At 34.2% G+C, this 21605-nt stretch overlaps 1 long non-coding RNA gene across 1 annotated transcript in view; it reads left to right on the top strand.

The window, feature by feature from the left end:
- The window catches only part of LOC118683466 (uncharacterized), a 68766-nt gene extending 48762 nt beyond the window's left edge, over window positions 1-20004 (top strand). The window contains exons 2-3 of the long non-coding RNA XR_011396620.1: window positions 14051-14239; window positions 19930-20004. This is a non-coding gene — a long non-coding RNA (uncharacterized lncRNA). The remainder of the gene's footprint in view (window positions 1-14050; window positions 14240-19929) is intronic.
- Window positions 20005-21605: the final 1601 nt, after the last annotated feature.

The following is a 21605-nucleotide window of genomic DNA, read 5'->3' as shown; positions in this document are numbered from 1 at the left end:
GACTTCCATTTTCTAAAAAATACAAAAACAAACGCATACTTCAGCTGCTCTGATCGGTCAGTTAGTATGGAAACTATAAATGATAGTTGTCTGATCTGAACAATTTCTTCAAAGATTGTAGCGTTGTTTTGAAGAATAATCCACGCCAAACTTCGAGAAGATATCTTTTTAATTTAAAAAGTTTTCCACACAATGACTTGATTTTGAACGCTCAGCTTTCTTGGTAATTATACATTAGTCCGATATCAGCGGTTCCGACAAATAAGCCACTTTTTGAGGGAGAAAAGGACGTGTGCAAAATTTCAGATCGATATCTCTAATATTGAGAGATTAGTTCACTTATATACAGACGGAGCGATGGACAGACGGATTTCAACTATATCTTAATCGACTCAACTCGTCACATTGATCATTTATATATAAGTATATGCTTTATACGGTCTCTGACGTTTCCTATTGGTTATTGCAAGCTTGATGGCAAACCCTTCCGAGAAGCATAAAAAATTAGCTTGAAATACTCTTAAGTGTACTTAAAATATCACTCAAATGTTAGAATAATGAAAACAATATATCAAATGTCGCTAAAATCAAAATTGTCAAAGGTCGGCCTTTTTGAAGGTTCTAGACCTGCCTAACCTCTTAACGCACTTTTCGGATTTCATAAATGTGAAAGCAAATTCTTTTTATAATAATCAGTTCTAACAATTATTTCAACAACTGGGCTGATGATAAACAGTACAACAATTTTCGAAAAACTTCTTGAATAAAGTGGCTTTGATGAATTTTCAATATATGAAATTAGCTCTCAAAGTTAATCAAGCAACATTTTAGCGTTTTTTGTAAATTTTAAAGAGTATTATAAATTTTTCCGAAAATTGGGCATTTTCCGTTTTTGTTAACGTAAATAGCTCACAACTTTAGACACCGAAATCCCTATTGAGAGTAATCGAAAAAAACAGTGAGAAAATTCTAGACCTTATATGATCAGGTGGCTCTATTACGTTTCTCCATGAAGACGATGTGGCTTTGGTAAGAATCAAGCGATGAAATTTAATTGACAAAATTTTCGTACACATAACATCCGATAAAGTTGTATGGTACTCATACTGGTCTGATGTCTGCATCACTCTCTCTGTGTTCGGAATGTATGCCTACTCAATTTAATTCCGATTCTCAATTGCAGGAAACATGTTTTTATTTTCACTTCCATTTCCGGATAAGTATTTAAAAGTCTCGAAAAATTAAAATTATTTATTTTTTGTTATACTTGTTGCTCTCACACATGCTGTAAGATCATCAAGAATTTCCACTCACCTTGCACGACAATTGCGAAGAAACACTTTGTTGCAGCTGGCATTCACTCACAAATGTCCACACAAACATACTTACATACGTACCTATAAGCCTGCAGAAATAGCTAAGGCGAGTGTAGCATTCCTCGAGGTAAACTCAATAAAGCTCGTACATTATTTAGTGCACACATTTCTAAGAAAATCTGTGCTTCACTACCGTCTCAGTTGATTTGTGGGCTGGCATTGTGGGCGTGGTGTGTGCTTGCGTGTGTCACTAATTGTTGCATGCATTCGGTTACATTTGTGGCAGGAAACTAAAATACTAAATTTTAGCAGCTGCACGTCATCTATTACATTTCAATACCAATATCTTGTGGCATGTGGCATGCACATATCTTTCGCATTTTGTCTGCAAAGTTTTTGGCTCAGGAATAATGGAATTAAGAAGCGATTTTGGTCTACCATATACTCGTATGCATACACTAAATGTCGTTATTTGGTTATTCAGCGAATTTTTAGGTGATTGAATTTGTGGGCAAAATAAATTAATATTCAATAAGTGTGTTTAAATGCTTTGCAAGCGGTTAAATAACGAATGTGCTATTTTCTTTATATTATATGTACATTTGCTTTAAGCAATATGTGTTCATAGCTACGAGCATATTTAATATCAGATGCTCATATATATTTCCGACAGCGCATTTGCTAACTCAATAACAATCAATTATTTCCGTCTCTATTCGAAATTGTTTTTAACGCAGATATTTGCCGGCTTCATTACGTCACTCACACGCTCGTGTAAACAATAACACTTAAATTTAATGAATAATTGAATTGTGTTTTGGATTTTATACAAACTTTATTTTTTTAGAGAAAATTTGAGCGAGAAGTCTTTATGAGTGTATGTTTTCTCATTGAAAGGTCTTTTAAAATATTTGCCGTCAAATTTTCGAAAGCATCCTTTAAAGAGGCAACAACTTGTAGCAAAAAAAATAAGTTAGAGCTTAGAGAAGTACGCGCGTTCGATGAACTTTACAAATTGTACAGATTACAGAAAGAACATTTCTCACAGGCAACCCTTTCCAGTGCATATACAAATTATTCTCATATGCATAGAACAATAAAAACCCAAAATCGTTTAGATTTGCCATACATTGAGCCACATTGCACAAATTTTCTCATAAAGTAAAAATTAAATTACTTATTTTAAGTTAATTCATTTCCACTATGAGGAAATGCTTTGACAGTGTTTTTATTAAAAACTTTGAAACAGAAGTCTTTAACTTGATTTTACCATTCAGAACCATTTAAAAAAGACTGGATCAAAGAGGGAGCCCGATGTATGGGTACAACACGAGTTCACGCAAATAAGCAAAATTAGTAGAAATCCATCAGCGGTTGCCACTGAAACGTAATAAAATCAATCCATTTCTGAAGCGCATGATTACTGGTAATGGAAAGTTGGTCACTCACGACAACGTCAAGCGAAAGCTGTCGTGGTCGAATTACGGTGAGCCGGCGCAAACGTTCGTCGAGCCCTGATTGATGGTCAGAACGGTTTTGCTATGTGTTTGGCGTGATTGGCAGGAAAGAACATGTACTATGATGTGTTTCCTTACAGCCAAACTCTTAATTCGGACGTGTATTGTCAAAAATTTGACCGACTGAAGGAAGAAATCGCCCAGGAGCGGCCAGCCTCGGTCAATACTTAGGATAGGAATTGTGTTGCATCAGGCAACGTCATAACAGCCATTTCTATATTAACTCGCCAGAACCTCCGGTAGCTTGGTTTGGAGGCTCTTAAGCATACACCTTATAGTCCGGACTTGACACCAACTGGTTATTACTTGTTTCTGTCTACGGCTAATGATTTTGCTAGTGAAAAATTCACCTCAAAAGAAGCTTTTGAAAATTTACTTTTCCAGGTTTTTACCAACAGGGACAATTGTTTCAATGAGACCTTTTTCTCCAAAACGGCAATAGTCTATATAATTTTTAAAGCGAGTAATACGTATGTATGGGTTAAAAGACTATATCGTTACCTTGGTGAAATCTAAATTTAAGGAAAATTTTTTGTTGATTGATTGTCGTCTGGCAGAAGACAATGTCTTAAATAGCATCAAAATTGAGGGGTTTTCACCTCTTTGAAGTGTTTTAGTAAATGATTTTGATAATTTATGTAATAAAATTTTGGAAATTATGTAATAAAATAAGAATATCAGGTGCTTTAAACCTCACAAGCGAACTTCAGACGGATTCTTTTAAAATTGATTTGCTCTCACCCGCCTGTAGTGTGCGATGAGCTTAAGCGTCAATCATACTTCACTCTCTAGACTACTCTATTTTTCGGCAACCATTCAAACTTAAGCCATAAGGAAAAAAACTGCGCATACACAAAGCTAGACGCACTCACCATAGACACCGTAGACAGACAAACCAAACTATTGTCGCCGCTGAAGTTTCCTGCCATTTGACATTGTTGTGATGATTGCGATTGACAATTGATTTTGATGGCGCAAAGGACATGCACACAAGCAAAGGCGAAGCGAAATGTTGCACAAACAAGTATGCCCTTCACAACATGTGAGTGTGAGTGCATGAGTATGTGTTGCAGTTTGTGCTGACTGTCACTAAATTTATATAAGTACATTATATTTGGCATAACAACTATGTTTGCTTGGTGGAGCTCGGTTGGTGGGGGCTGAGATTTTGTCATTGCATGTTTGTGTACATGTTTGTGTGTGTGTGTATTAACATTAGTTTTATAGACACTCGATAGTGCTTGAGCGCCCTCACCAATCTACTTAGTCGCTCTTGACTGCTCGTTATCTACGCTTGTCTGCCAAAAACTTTCGTCAACTTAATGCCTGTTCGTACATATATAGACATATTTGTGTGTATGTGTGTAGTTTTTGGATAGTTGTTGGCTTGGCATATTGCAATGTATGCTGTCTGCGTGCTTTTTTTGAAAACCCTGGGGCATTAGCGTGTGCAAAGCCGGCGTGTGTCTATATATATATATATATATATACATATGTATATGTTATACATGGCTTTATTGTATATATATTATAGCTTATTTCTTTGTTATTTTCGAAATTTTCTTGCTTTTTCCTTGTTCTCCTTGTTTGCTTATGTCATAATAGATTTGGAATTGCTTTTATCCGTCATCAACCCACCCTTCGACCCCGAAACTATGAGCCCTTAATGCCTTGTGGATTATGACACTTGTAAGACAGTCATTTGGATTATTGCTACTTTCTTCAATTTATTTCAAGATTTTCTTCTTACTTTTCACAAATTTGTTATGACTCGTATCGACCGGGTATTTCGCGTCGCTGCTGAGCACTATAAAGGGACTAGCAACGATTGTTTCGCTCATTTCGATGACTGTTGCATAAATGCATACATATACAGGCTGTAAAAAACCTATATACAGTTATGTGAGTTTTTTTTTGCGCTAAATAAAATCATAGTCTCTTGCTACTTAAGTAACTGTTTTTCTCATTTTTCAAGCACTTTTTCACTCCATTGTAGCCAGCTTTGTCTTTCGAGTGCTACTTTCTGCCGCATTGTTGTTGTTGTAAGAAACGCTATTTTAATATATAAATATATATTCAATATTATATAATATTATATATATACCCTGACTGCTACTCAACTTCACAATCAGCCATCAGCGATTCATAATGCCGCGTTTCGTTTTCACTGCGAGACTCACTGCAACAAATATACAAAAACAAAAACAACAACATACTAGCTTGTGGAAAACTTACAAGTGCCTCGCTTAGTGTCTCAGCGCCTCAATCTTCTCTTCTTCTTTCACTCTTATAAGCGCTTTCTTAGCGCTTTTGCTGATTACCAAAGTCCCTTTTGGTAGACACTTCCTTGGGGATTTCCTCGCGCTTGTTGTTCTTAATACAATACTATTTGAACTACTCATAGTAAAGCTGATTTCCGCTTTTTGTTTTCTGCAAATATATTTTTCTCCTCTTTGGCGCTTCCTCACCGCTAGTTCTACCTTGTCACTTTAGTGTCTCTTCCGTATTTGTTTTTCCCATTGTTGGTAAGTGTTTTGGCAATAAGCACTTAGTTCTTTCAATGTCTCTGGAGTGTTTAGCGAGTGTTCTCTATGCGCAGACAGACAAATACGGTAAATACTTGGTGAGGCACTTGGTGACGGTACATTTATTTGTTTGTGTGTTGTTGTGTGACAGGATTACTTATTGTCTCAAAATATTGCATGGCTCGCAAATCATTTTGCTGCATTGGAATTTTATGAATATTTCTATGTAGTTATCCACCTATTGTGGCATTGTTTTCCGAAATGGAATAAATAGAAAGAGATCCATATCTACTGACAAAATCTCAAATAAATCACAGAATGCTTTCGTCCATGTTTTCGTTAAACAAATGCGTCTAGTATTTAGTAGCAGATACATGATACCTTATTTTTATTTACCACAAATGGGAGACTTTAAAATATACCTTTAAAACCGTTATGTACCCTGATATCGTCTTGTGTTAAAATTGAATAAAAATTAATTAAAAATTAAGTAGCAGTACTTATTCATAGAAGATAATAGCAGGCATTAAGACCTTTAAGACACCATACAAACCAACGTGAAGCCCTTAATGCCCGTACTTCAGAAAATCGAACTTAGAAGACAGACTTAGAGAATAACCTACTTATCATTAGACTATGTTGTTTTGAATTGTATTTTTTAACTTCAGTAATGACCATAGACTTTGCCGATAAAAGCATAGCCGCTAGAGTACAAAGTTTCTGGCTTTTTCGATTCAGAGTAGTTTCTGAGACAACATTATTTGTAAGTGTTTATAAATATTTGGTACGAGGTAGTTAGGATTGCCTTAAGTGATATATTTTTTTTAAATTTAAATGAAGCGCTCAAATACAAGTCGAAAAATCCAATTTATATCATAACTGAATGCATACATATACCTACGTTAGCGTGTCCCTTATTTCACAAGTTGATTTTTTTTTTGGCGCTTCCTGAAGTTTCAATTTTTGCAGTTAAAATTATACAGCACGTATTGCTCAATACAGTACACCATGTCGTATGAGCAACACAGCATTTATAAGGCTACTCTGTATTTTTGATGCATAATTTTAACGGTATACAATTATTGAAGGAATGTTTTTATGAAAAAAATTATTAAGACCTTTTTTGTAGAGCGTTAAATTTTTTGTTAGGATATTCGCTTTTCAAAGTTGTAAATTTATTTGCTTTTGAAATAAAATGCTTAATATAAAAGTTCAAAGAATTTCATGTAAAATACATGGAAAAAATTTTGTTTAGGTTAAAAACCGAAACTTTAGGCACTTTTGAAAAATAAATTAACTTAGCAAATAACGGACACTCTAATGTATATATATATTACGAAAAGTGAAATCCCGTTTTAAGTCAATCACATTTAATTAAAGCGAAACTTCTTAAATATGCAACATTACCTACAACTAGACACAACTTTGCAAAAATATTTTATAAAACTTTTAGCAAATTAATTTACACTAAAAGAACACTATGAAACTATTCAGAGTTAATTATTTATTGAAATTGCTTATTCACACACTAATTGGCTAAAGCAAAACTATGCCTCCACTTGAATACAGAACAATAGAGACAGAGTCGCAGCAGCTGAGAAAGAGAAAGTGCAACTGTAGTTGCTGCTGCAGTACTTAAGCAACAATACGGAATATATGCAAGTGTATAAATATCAGAGTGGGTATATATGTCTACAACAACAAGTGCTTATGTAGTTTTAAAGTAATTCACCAACATTGTCAAACAACAGTCAACGAGCTTGACTAGTCCAGCTGCTGGATGTGTGCGTGTGTCTGTGTTAGAAGAACTTAAACCTGTGGCAGGCAGCATCAAATTAAATTACCCACTGGTGCAAGGCGATGAGTTAAAAGCTTTAGTAAGTGGTTTACTTGAAAATTTAATACAAAGTTACTGCCATCAGCACGAGTGTTAGGCGATCTGCATACTCACATTATATATATACCATAAGTAAATTGTGTGTTTGTCTGTGTGCACTCATTGTGTAGATTTAAAATTGTGCGCCCTTCTCAGCCGCTTGGGCTATTTGTTGCGGTTAAAAGTTTTTGAGTTTGTAAAATTTAATAAAATTAAAATAAGCAGGCGGAAGCAAGAAGCGTGGAGTGAGGCAAAGTCTATTAAACTTCACGCAAATATTGGTGTAGGAAATTATCGTAACTAAAAGAGATAAAACACAGAGAAATATACAGCTTCTCTAACATGAATAGGTTCTTGAAAGAATTCTAAAAACTGCTGTAACTCAAATGCTACCCAATGATTCTCACGCATACACACAAACATATGTATATAAATGTATATTTTTATCAAAATAAAATTCATTGAACTCAACGTACAAAATTATCACGGAAGTTTGGCTACTTCCGTTGTTTGCGCACATGATTAGCTGCATTATCTTAGGCCGTAAACGCAGATCATGCATTGTAAAAGTTTCGCTTTTCGTTTTTCTGAAACTTTGCAACTTCGTCTAGCAAAAAGGTTATTGCCATGTAATGATTTTGTTGCCAGCTATAATTTGATATCTCCCCTAGATGCTACATTACATAGACATATATTTTATAAATTAATCAAAATCAAGTAAGTCGAATCATACCTTGTTATATTAATGCAATATTTTAAATTTATTTTACTTAATGACATTAGTGTATTTTTTGTCGCCTTAAATGTCTTTTCCCATCTAGTGCTGGTTTCTTTCATTATACCGTAAGGCCACCAGATCAAACCAGCAATAAAATAATAAAGGTAACATGTTGCCTACAATTAGGCGCATTTAATATTATTTTGGCAAAGACACATACCATACACTGAAACATTGAACCGACTAGGATTGGTTTGCGAAAAAAGTATTAGTTCTTCCTACTAGAGTGTGACTAGTAAACGAACTTATGTAGTATGGTATAGTTCTTTAATTTAATTTCAACGTTTTTTCCATTTTTCAGAAACCTTTCACAGTATAAAAATTTTGAGAGGTAAAATATTAAACTACATTTCTGATTTTGATGGTTAACAAAAATTTGTTCAAACAAAGTTACCAACTTGACCTAACTTTGTAAGGTATATATTATATTTTTTCGGTCAAAGAAGGGCATCTAGTCCTTTTTATGGGGTGCACACCTTCTGCTTGACAGAATCCTATAAAAAAAGTTAGGTGCAGTCGAATCAGGCGACCTTGGGGGCCAGCGGAAAGTGCAGTTTCTTGATATTAATTTGTTTTCAAATTTTCTTCGGCCACTTCAACAATTTTTTGGCAAAATTCCAGGCGAATAAGAAACCTAGAGGGTTTAGCCAGCTTTTTATTTAAACTTTGTACGGAAACAGGTTTAATTTATCATGAATTATTCCATGTAATGACCGCCTACTAACTCCAAATTACGCTGACAAGTTGAGAGTCGAAACTCTTGGAATAGCTTGAATTGACGATGCAACAGCCGCGAATGTTTCTTGAACACGAACATACGGATCTCGATCTTACGGTCTTCTCGCGATACTTTTGGATTCGGCAAACATGTTTACCAACCTCATAATGATCCATCTATTCCCCTGAATTCCGCTTCACTATCCAAACCCTATTTACGGTATCTCAGTCATTCATTCTTAAAAAATCTAAATAATAATTCGCCAATCAAAAAAACAGACAAAGTCGATTAACCGCACAGAAAAAAGATTCATTACGGTTACCTTCTGTAGCACGTTTCGTGAGCCACCTTGTAGTTTGCTTACACTTTTATGTTTCCAATGGTATTATGCTAATGAAATAGTCGCAAGTTTTGCAGAAGTGTTTTGAGGAGTCTTCCTTATCACGGACACAAAAATGGCAGAGGTCATAAAGACATCGACCGCTTGTGTTAATGAGCATCGTAGATCAGCCACACTTCCTTCGCAGAAATTTTATTGAGGAAGCTAAGTTTTTTTTTGTTACCAGTTGTAAGAAGTTTGTCTCATCGGGAACCACCGGTATCGGACTATTATAGCATATAGCTGCCATATAAACTGATCGATCGGAATCAAGTGCTTGCAAGGAATATTTTGTATTTGTGTAGCGTACAATCGAAGTTAACGTTTTTTCGTATTTAAGCTGACTCAGTTACACTGAGCCACATTGATTTTTTGGGTAGTCATACCCTCCCTTCGTAAAACCACAATCACGCGTACACAACCATTGAATTACCTACCCGGAATCTCAAGAGACAATGAGCGGTGAAATTAAAAAGGAAGCTCGCAGCATGCCAGCCAACGTTTTTTCCGCCTCAACAACAAATCCTATTATTCGCTTGCTGGTGAAAAATTTGTTTGACAGTTGTTGGCTAGTATCGAGAACGCGCGCTAAAAACTTGGCAATCCCGTCGAACATTAATGGTGCGTAGAGACTTTTGCGTTGGCCGCCGGCAAATCTTCAGCATTTTGTGCAACAGCGGGAGTGATAAGTGGTTTTTACTTACGTTGGCGTCTTCTAGATTGCTTGTGAAGATATTCAATTTGTAGATGAGGAAAACATGTACGGATATACATATATCCGAGTACAAGAATATTGCTAGTAATTTTTATATTTTCTTATTGTCTTTGATTTTTTTTAAATTCAATCACTTCAGCTCATTAGCACTGGTATAACTTTCGAATCATCTTTTGCGCAAACGTTAGATAGCGAATAATGGCTCCTTTGTCCTTCTTGCTGAAATTCAATTAAATGCATTAAAGCGTCAATCAAACGTCCAAATTTGGAACAAAGATACTTTAATTTTTTCTTTTTGCTGTCGTAGCACAACACGCGATTGGACTTCTGCGGAACACGTGTATGAATTGTTCGAAAGAATTAGGAACACAAAGAAATTAACGCAAAGTTCTTTTTATTTGATCAGGGGTATATACTACGGGTTGAGTGTGTGTTTAACATTCGGTATATCGTTCTACTGAAACTTCGATACGACAAATCGAACATTATATGAAGCATCATTTTTAGAACTGATCACTACACAAGTCACATATGAGTTAACTGCATATGGTTTCACGTAAATATTTTAAGCTATTGCATAGCTACTATCACAGGCTTTGAGCGCCAGGGCTGAATTAAGTAATTCCGTAACGGAAATAAACCTAACACAATCACAAAGTATGCGCTAAATGTTTGCATACTTTTAGGCGTATTTTCGCATATCTCAACTGGAACAAATCAATTGAAGAAACAAAGCAGGGTGATTCTAAAATAATAATATTTAAGATACAATTTTTTAATGGCAAATAAAAAAGAAGAATTTAATAAAAATTTAATTAATAAAAAATAAATTATTCAATATTTGGTGTCATTAAATTAGTAACATTATTATAATTTTGGTAAATAGCTACCCCACATTTTGGAGCAGTATCTCGTTTGAATAGAACAATACGATTGAGATTTGGTATTTCAATCGTATTATTAATGGTAATAAATTTCCACTTATCTTGGCTGGCAATTTCAACATCAACTTCGCTGATTTAAAATCAGAGCGGTTGACAACTTTTCTTTCGAAAAATATTTCTTTGAAAATGACCCCACAAAAATCCGCAGCAAAATATATGACGACCACTGACGCGGAAGTTTCTTTATATTTAGAGGATATCAGGTCTCAAACTCTTATTTCAGTTACCATAAACCTATATTATTTTAATGATCAAAATGTCTGAATAACCTACATGTTTTGTAAGATAATAAAAATATTTTAAACAATATTAACTTCTCATTTATTGAATAAAAGAAAAAAATGTATTTTTTATCGGTCACCACGCTCAAAAAGTGTAACTTGAATTCATATCAAAGAAAACAAAAAATACTGCATAAAAAAAATAAATAAATAAAAATTTATAAATAAAAGCTATGTAATAGCTTTACCGCGGCAGTCCCCAAGTACCACACATATTTTTTTAAACCTTATGACAAAGGCTATTCTCGGAATTTAAAGAAAAATACTGTATCACTTGTTTTAAAGTTTCTAGGATATACTATATACCATACACATACATTTTGAAGAAAATTTAATATTTTTCGAATTACGTGATCTCCAACGGCACTAAAAAAAATGTCTTCCACTACTAGCCAAAAATATTGTATTTATTTATCACTTTTAAAATTACTATATTTCTTTCCGCAGCATTACTTACAAGTAGATCGTTTTTACTCAATTCTGTTATTTTTTTGTGAATCCTCAACTTATATGACCGGCTAGATATATACTACTTGTTCGTTGAGTTTGAAGCCGGCTTTTATATACGATTATTTCGAGAGAACATCTATTCAAATAATCTCGACTTTGTTTGATATGCTTTCACCTTTGAGCTAAAACTCTCTAATTGGAAAGGAGAAGATCAATTTCTTATTTCCGATCAATTAAATGGAAGCGTTGTGAATATGGAATTACCTTTCTTACAGAACTTCTGCTCATCTAGCCTATTACAACCCACAAACACTCCAAAGACGTGAGGTACTCTTATAATTTTTCCAAATCAACGAATTTTTTTTCAAACCACGTGAATAATTGTGCGGTATTGACACCATTTGAAACCAATAAAATAATAATTAATTGTGATGTGTTTACAATTATGAGCACTCATTCAAAATCGAAGCTTAAATAGTAGAAGAGTTAGAGTGAGTAATTATTTACCTGCGGGTTATTTACTCATACACTTATAGCTCAGGGAATCAACGCATTTGAATATTTAGTATAACAACCCTTATTAAGGAGTTTTTACAGTCCAGCGGCCATTTACATATACTCACATTAAAATAAAGTCACCTATATAAATATGTATATATATTTGTAGAAGCAAATGGTTCTTCCTGCGTGTGCTTGAGGGCACTTAACCTTTTTTCGAAAATCATCTTTTTCCCCTTTAAAGCAACTTTGTCAACGCGTAAATAAAACACATTTCACTGAGTACTTCGTCCATGTGGAAGTGCTTGAAAAATGGTAAGCAAGAAAGGAAAATAAATAAAACAAGGGAATGGTGATATTAGAAGACATTGAAGTCAACACAATGGCAAGCCAGTGAAGTGCTGCGTTGGTTATTAGACTAGAAATGAGAACAGAAACCCTAGAAAATATTTTTCATTGCGTGCAAGGGTGCCTATTTGTTCTAAAACATATGTTTGTCAACGCAAGCACTGTTAGCATCAGAGGCATGCGTATGTACGTCCTTGCTTGTAGCACTATCGTAAATACAAAAGTCATTTAAAACTTGCTGGATTGCATGCTTTCTGAAAATATATTGGCGGTTATATGCAAAGGATCTATATTATTTATGGTTTTTATAAGACAATTAAATAAGTTACTACTGATTCTTAATTTTTCCCAGGAACTAGTGACTCACTATCACTGAAAGGTTTGCCCCTAGCTTTATATCAGTACATTTAGAATTCAGATAATAGTACTCTCCGAAGTCTTAGTCGATTATAAGTGATTTGAAACGACCGAACAAACGAATACCGGTTTTTGAGTAGGAAATCACCGTTTCTCTGTTTGCTACATTTAATGTACCTGTCTGAGTTAAGATTTTTTAAATCAAATCCTAAATAAAAGACTCCAAAGTTCTTGCGGAGAACATTTCTCTCACATGCTCCCAGTGCTTTCTGGAATTTCGATTCGTCATAGTCTATGTTTCTGCGCCATATGTATAATAGAATGGGAACGATAAGAGACTTATAGAGCGTAATTTTTGTTGGTCGAGAGAGGCATCAGCTTTTCAAAAGCCTATCGATCGTAAAGCTTCACCGGTTGACAAGAGTTCTGCGCTTGATCTCCATGCTTTGCTTGTTGGTGATATTTATGCTAGTTTCGAAATAGACAAAGTCCATAACTTTTTCAAATTAATAGGTGCTAACAGTATCATAGTTCATAAGACGCTAAAAAATATTTGTGTGTGGCTTTAAGGTATTTTGTCTTGCCCCCGTGCAACACAACTTTTATTACTACTACTACTTAACTACTGCTATTTTACTATTCTAGAATCGCTAGTGATCCCGATTCTAGAATAGTAAAATATTACCGTTACCATTTGAAAAGTAGTGAATATGTTCCCCAAGGAAGACTAATTAGCTATGAGAATCTTCATATAGAAATGTGAATGTGGTTCGAGTCTCTGATCGTGTACTGGCTGCTGAATAGTAATGAACGTATCATACAGTCAGGCATTTCCTATAGAAAGCTTTAAGTTGATCTAACTCACGATAGATATAAAGGTTTTAGTATAAGTGAAGTGATAACACAGCTTTACAAAAAAATTTTATTGCCTTGAATATTTAAGCGAATTTAGATGGTTTTAAGTTTACATATGAATTTATTCATGAAAATATTGAATGTGCTCTTGTTTTTATGATATATGTATTTCTTATATTTCGACTAATTATTGGTTTAATAGCAATTAAATTTATTTTTTTCGCCCATACCAACATCACGTGATCTCCAATTTCAGGTTTCCTACCGAGAATATGCGAAAAATTATGCGGAAGGTTTCAAAAGTCATTGCCACATACTCTCACAAAACAGGGATGTCCGCAGATAGCCAGATATAAGTACAGTAATCTATCAATTGATATCATCAAGGTTAATGAGATCGTCCCAATATGACAGATTACTGCTGATCCTTAAAAAGAAAATCCGACAAAGCAACATTTATAAATATATCTGTTATTTTGTTTCATATTTTCAGATTTTTGTAATGTAAAATGAAAATAAAGATTTAAAAACAAACGAGAGCAAATCTTTAAAATCATTGATAGGACCAGATAGGATAGATTGTGAGCACAAATATATCCCAAATCGATCTTATAATTAAGGCAATAAAACCACTGTAGACCAGTATACGAATATTTTATTTGGAGAGCTGTGGCATTAGTTGGTGAGTAAAACCTGTATGGCAGAATTGCATACCGAATTGCAAGGCGAGTATATTATCTAAATACAATTGTCAACTAAGCTTTGGGAATACCAGCATTAAAGAACATATATTGAGCTTTTAAAAAGCAAAATAGAGAAATTTTTAAAGCTATGCTGGAATATTTTAAAATTAAGCATAAATTGAATAAGAATATGAGCTCCATAGTATTAAATAAGAAAAAAATGGTTTTCACGAGACGTGATGAACTTTGAGAGAAGAGAAATACCAATAGATTTAAATTGTATATATGTTCTTTGTATGTCTCGTAAATACTATATTTATACAAAGCTGAACTTTTGCTTTTCGGTTCAAATATGATAACTTGTTGGCCATAACTGTATGGCTTTTTACATGACAAATAAAAACAAAAATGATTATGTTATACATAATCTACTTGCTTGCAAGAAATAAGCCCATAATTGTCAACGGATTTAGACATTCGCAATGACTTTAGTTTACCAACACTTTCATTGAGTTTAATGTAGCAATTTGCAGACACTTAGTGACTTTTCTCATATATGTTTTTATGATACATAGTCAGATATATACATATGTATATAAATATGTAGTAGATATGTATTTAAGTTACATATAGTATATAAGAGCGAGATTATAATTGTAGAAAAAATACTATGCCTAAGTATGTCTAAGCCGACAAAGCAACAGCTACAAAAAAACATTTACAATTTTTCATCTTTTCCTTCTCACATACATACTTCCTACATAAATAAAGTAAATATATGTTTATGAGTGTACGCGTATATAATATGTGAAATGTGGCTTAGTGGTCGTTCGGCTGTTGTGGCGCAGTTTTTCTTTGACTGATGTTATGATGGCACTTAAGTATTTAAGTACGTGTGTGTGAATGTCTTCATTGCGTTTGTCTGCGCTGTTCTGTTCTGCTCACAAATCTGCCCATTCACCCATATGCATATAAGGCGTTTTTTTTTTGTTGCTTTGTAGCGCTTTAAGTGGTAATATTCGTAAAAGTGCCGGCTAAGCGCTCTCAAACAGGCACTTAGTAAATACTTTTGTGCGCTCACAATATTTTTTTGTACATTTTCGTATTTATAATAGCAATTAGTTAGATGTGTCTGAGAAGATTTACTTATAATTTAGCGTATACTTTTGTGAACAGAAAAGTTAACGCTATGAGCGCAGAAGGCAATAATGGTTCCAGCCATACAAATACCCACATGACCTAGAGTTTTTGGCGAGCAGTAAAGTTATGAAGTCAATGTAGCTACTATGATAAGCGCTTCCTACTAGGTTTTTGATTTCAGCTAAGAGCAGATCCACCGGCATATAATGTTGGTTCATATCTGTTATAGAATTGTTTCAAAAATAAGGACAAAAAAGTTTCTAAGTATGGCCGATTAATATATAAAATCTCGTTATTTAATTTTCAAGTACTTGTACCTCCTTAGCAGTGGTTGAACAAGGTATTATCGGCCTAAGTCCTTTCTAGCAGTGATCCCATAAAGAATTATCAGCCTAAATGTAGGCCTTAAAATATGTTGTTTCGGTAGGCACTGTTCATACCTGCTGACTCCGAGCTTTTCAGCCATGAGTTTTTAGAAAGTCTAAAGTTATTCTTCCTGATAATGAAAATACGTTTTTTAGTGTTCCAAACAAGTTAGTAAAACATCTACAGTTTTCAGAATGTTTCCAGACGAATATTCACTTCGATAGTAAGACAGCATTTACTGGACTTCAGCTCACTGATAAAATACAATACTAAGTCTAAAAGAATTTGGATATTATACTTTCAGACGTCCAGGCAAACTCGCTGGAACCGAGTGAAGAGCTTTGATAGACTTAAGATGCTTCATCGGTACCTGACGTTTTGCTCAATCATAAGGTGTTAATTCGGAGATCAGACTTAATGACCAACTAAACTAAGCTATGTTAGCATCAGAAGTTTTCACAGAATTTTTAAAGAACGAAAATATTATTCTAAATAAAAATATTTAGATTTTGTTTGCTAAAAATAATGCATCGAGAATTCATATTCCCTTTTCGAATAAAATCGCTGAAGATACATTAGGGCGGAGCGAAATAAAATTTGTTTTTGCTTAGCCTGAAAGTAAAATTTGTAGATTAATAACAAAGAAAAATTTTCGAAAAAAAAAACTTAAACGTTAAAATTTTTTTTAGTTTAAACTCTTCCATTTATATAAAAATTACCGAAATTGACGTTTTTTGACTCAAAATTCATTTTAACGCTTAAGAAAAGCATGTTGTCATTTAAAACTTTTTTTTAAAACTCCAATAATGACCACACAAATTTTTTTTAAGTTAATAACTTTTAATTGGCTAGAAAAAGGACGCTCCACAGCTTCTAGAACACTTATCGAAAATTTTTTACGAAATAAAAATTTTAACTCGAAATTTACTTTAAAAATGATGTTAAAAAAGAAAATTTTTGGAAAATTTTACCCTCAGGCTAAGCAAAAAAAATTTTTTTTTCCCTCCACCCTAATATACATATACTCAGAGTATATATAGTATGAATAGTATAAATAGTGTATATAGTTGGCCTTAAGTCGTTCAAAAGAAGCTCTCATTTTATGTCAAGCCTTAATAGGCTCTTCATTATTTAGTGTGGTTTTTTTATTCGATATAGTTCATAAATTGCGCCTAAAATATGCTGAGCACGACATGCCAAAGTAACAATAAATTTCCAAAATATATGTTTATCTCATTTGGAATTCAAATTAGTTTACTAGCATATTAACTGCTGATAAAACGCAGATATACTATATCAAACAAAATTAATTTAGCATAAATACAAAGATAGCATAAGTTATATTTTGATCACATATTTCATTAAATTGCTTCCAAACATTAAATATTTGATATATGTGGACATATATGTATACAGAAATATAAATACTACATAATAAATTATTATTCCAAGCAGGGCCTGAATCCTTTTATGCCACATAAAATCGTATACAAATAAGTAGATTATCACACTACACAAACACACACAGGCTCAAGCTCGAAAGCTACAAATCGACTTACAAGCTCATATGCATTTTATACCCAAATGAGCCGCCAGATTTGAATGCGAGAAATTGTCTTTGCGCAAATTTTAAAGGATAACGGAATGTAAGCAAATTACAACACATCTTTCACTTACTACTTTCTTGCCACGCAAGACAAACTCACGTTATTCGCACGCAAATATTTGCGCAAGTAGGAAGATCGCCTCATATATGTATGTATATTTATATGTGAATGTGTGTGTGAGTGTATTAAGTTCTGTGTGCGTGCACGTCATAACATTTATCATGTCATGCCGAGATGCTAATATACGGATCCAAGCAGATATGCAAGTATTTGCCAAGTCGCGCAGGCGACGGAGGACGAGATCGAGATTGAGATTGAGACAGCGGCTGAGATTTGTCTACACTGCCAGCTTGTGAACTACGTCGGCATGTATATTTTTTGTGTGTATGTGTGTGTATTTATGCACTTAAGTAGATATTGTATTTGTTGCAAAAGTGGCAATTATTTATATCAACTCTTACAAATGACAATGGCAGACAATGTCAAATGGTTTTGTGTTCCATGAAATTGCTACAAATTGGTCAACATTGGAGTTTATTTGTTGCGATTATGAAATAACACAGTTGAAAATGACAAATACAATTATTTATCTGTGACAATTATTTTCCATACATTAGTACATATATACATATGTACTATGTATATCTAGTACAGTAAGTTGAAATTTCATAGAATGAAGATTGAAAATTCTTGGTCACATATTGCAGCAGGATACTTTTACATTTAAATTAAATTATTGAAAGCTTATTGTAGAAATGAAATTTAAATATTATTTACAAGTAAGGAAGTCAAGTAAGTAAAGGAAGTCGAAAATCGAATGAAATCCAGCATTAAATTACTTATGCATTTAAGGTATTTATACCATAAGAGTGGCATAATTTCCTAGAGCAATAGCTATCAAACTAGCTGTCAAAATGTGTATAGGTGCTTTGGGAAATTTATCGGAAAAAGATTTACATTGAAACTACGTCTCAAAACCCAAATCAATCATCTATACGTTCGTGAGACTAGCAATTTATTTGAACGAGTTTTAGATGATCAAATTATAACAAATGAAGCGAGCGGTACTTAATCACCTAGGTCGTGTGATGGGACAACGTCAGTCCACTTTGGGTACGTCAAGCGGTGGTCACTGCTGATAAAACATCTATATCTCTTAAAAATACACACTTGGTTAAAGATTCAATATTCGGTATAAAAAATTGTGGAGTAGATTATACTTGTATATTTACAGTTACATTGAATGCCGTATTCACTATCCTTAATGTTTAATAATTAGATTCTAAACTTATACTAATGTAATAGTAATGTACTTGTATATTTAAGAAAATAATTTGGTTATATTGAAAAGAAGTAAGGAATACCCAAGAACATTTAATACTCGCGCAATTTGAAAAGATCAAAGGCGCGGAAATACTTCTGGGTGTTGCAAAACTTTATATTAAAGTAGGGAAAGTATTGCCCGGATTTCAACTACTTTAGAAAAAAGGATACACTATTATTAAAAATATATTCTTTCTGATTTTGATTACGATTTTTTTACATATTTACCGACAGATGCATTGTAAAAGGCGGCTAAGCGAAGTATGGTCCCGATTTTACCGTATTTGGCATTGCTGTCATGACTGAAATATTATAAATGATCACTGATGTTTGATTTGTTAAATGTAAAGTGAAAGAATCAGATGGAATTTAAATGCCTGTTATGGCCCATATATAGTAGGCGTGGTGGTCATCCTATCCACTTTCAAATTACATGTAAAAAATTTTGTAACTTCATACGGCAAATTTCGTTGAAAATGGTCAAGATAATGGTGGGGCCCCACGCCCCTTGTACACCCGAAGCTATAAAGCCCTTCCTTACTATCATGGTTGTGAAATTCAATGCTTGTGTCATATTTATACAGTGAATTATCGCACTTTTAGTAGATTTCAGCATAACCGTTATATGGGTAGTGGGCGTGGTGATTATTTGATTTTCCTCCTTTTCACAGTGTATGAAGAAATGCTCAAGAGGCTTCTTTTCAGCAAGTTTTGTTGATTTAACTTCAGCGATATGGAAAATATATACAAAGCTAGGTGGGCAGCCAGACGGACGGACGGACAGACAGCACCTCAGGTTTTAACTCGTCTCGTCAAGCTGTTCCTTTATATAAATATAACCCTGCAGCTATGTCAATTAGTTTTAGGTGATAAAAACAATCGTTAAGTGAATAAAACTATTATACTCTGTAGCAACATGTTGCGATCTAATGAGACAGAGTCGTAAATTTATGTTTGGTTTTGAGTTTGAGCTTTCGATGAGCTTTCGAGACTATTAGACCAATACAGATGAGTTGCTTGTCAAAGAACTTGAGCTAGGTTGACCGTGAGACCAAGAAAACATAACAGCTTGATTCCTCAATAGAGAAGTATAGACCAATGGTACCGTAATCGATAATACCAATGGTGATATCTACAAGTAAATATACACCGTTGGATCAAAGAGTGAATGCGGAACTTAAGCAGGTTTCTTTTGTAGTAATCCACACATAGAAGACAAATTCAAACTAAAACACTATAACTCTGTCTTGCAGGTCGAAATTGTGAAAAGACGCAAAATGGGCTTCGATTCTAACGAGCAAGTCCATTAACTTTCTAGTGGATAGACAAGCGACAATAAAGGCTATCCACGAACTCTCACTGCCTAAGACTATGTAAGAAGGCAATAATTAGACTTTCAGTGGAAAACTCCGTGAACTTCGTCCCTGGAAAGAAGGTAATGAAAACGCAGGCGAGTTGACCCGCTCAGGGGTAGCCGGGAATGCAGTTCCCTTAAGCTTTAGCTTTAGATCATTCAGCTCCTTCAAGAGTTAGTTGAAACAATAAACTCTAGAAAAACACTAGCAATACAATGTATAATACAAAAATACTTTGGGGTAGGGTTGATTGTGAAGAGACAAAAAAGCTTTTACTTTTTGGTAAGAGAGAACTAAGCAATGTTCTTAAAGCAAATTGATTTTCGATTTCTTTTCCACATAATGAAAGCGTAAAACATTTGAAAATTATAAAATATCCGTGCAGTTAGCTTAAGCAAATCAAGGCAAGCTCCACACTAGTGAATTATTATTTCGCAATATATTCTCTCACCACAATGAAATGCAGAAATCTACCTGAATTTATGAACTATACGAAGCGATTTTATACTTTTCTATTACAAAGCTGTCAACCGCCATGAAACAGCTTTAAAAATCTAAGCCAAAGTGCATGAAAGCAATTCCAGATACGGAAAAATATTGCAATCAGCAGCAAAGATAGTGCGGACATAAAAATATCAACTCCAGCTAGAAAAGACAAGCAGATCCGTATAGAGAGCACAGCATATAATATGAAAGGATGCAGCTATTTTTCTGTGTGTATGTGTGTGTCAGTGTTTGTAAACGTACTACAGCCGTACGAGCATAAAATTGTCATTAACAAGTGCAATCAGATGGCGGCGACCAGCGGTAAGACACCGCTGTGGAGCAGGAGGCGAAGGCTAACAATGATAAATAGCGGAAATAATATAAACAGCAAACAGCAGCAAAGGGCCATAACAAATACCAATAGCGGCGCATGCAGCAACAGGTAAACGGAAGCTGCATGCATAAAAGCAAAAGCCGCTGATTCATGGGCGCATAAACATGAACACGCACGCGTACAAGCGCAGATTTACAGCGAAGAAAGCTGAGAATAAGAAATCAAACACAGTAATTTAAAAACAAGATATATAAAAATTGTGTTTGTTTGTGTGTGTGTGAAATGTCGTGCCATCGACAGCAGTGTAACTTGTTGAGCTCCGGCATGGCCATTTAATGGCAGCGTTGACAGCTCTGTCACTAATGTCCCATCGTAATGACGCAGCTAAAAGGCGACATCGATGTGCGCTTACACTGCTTGAGTCAGCACATTAAATTTTACAAATAACGAGCTTAGGCAGCGCATTTCATTGGATTTGCTATGCCAGGCCACTAGCGACGTCAATGGGTGGCTCATATAGTGATTTCTTTATTAAATCACATGACTTCTTTATATTGACTGTGGCAACTCTGTATCACAAGGTAGCTTTTTTTTAAGTAATTCTCGAAGTTATTGAAATTTTTTTCATAAGTGAATATTGCGTAGTTTGTATTAAATTTTGAACTAACTTGAACTAAAAAATAAAAAAAAACAGCGCCTGCCATACTCAAAATTGCTGATGATTACAGTTTTCGAAATTTCGATAGAAGTACAT

This window comes from Bactrocera oleae, chromosome 5, assembly GCF_042242935.1.
Source record: "Bactrocera oleae isolate idBacOlea1 chromosome 5, idBacOlea1, whole genome shotgun sequence".
In the NCBI taxonomy this organism is placed as follows: Eukaryota; Metazoa; Arthropoda; class Insecta; order Diptera; family Tephritidae; genus Bactrocera; species Bactrocera oleae.
This window is presented reverse-complemented; position numbering and strand designations above follow the sequence as displayed.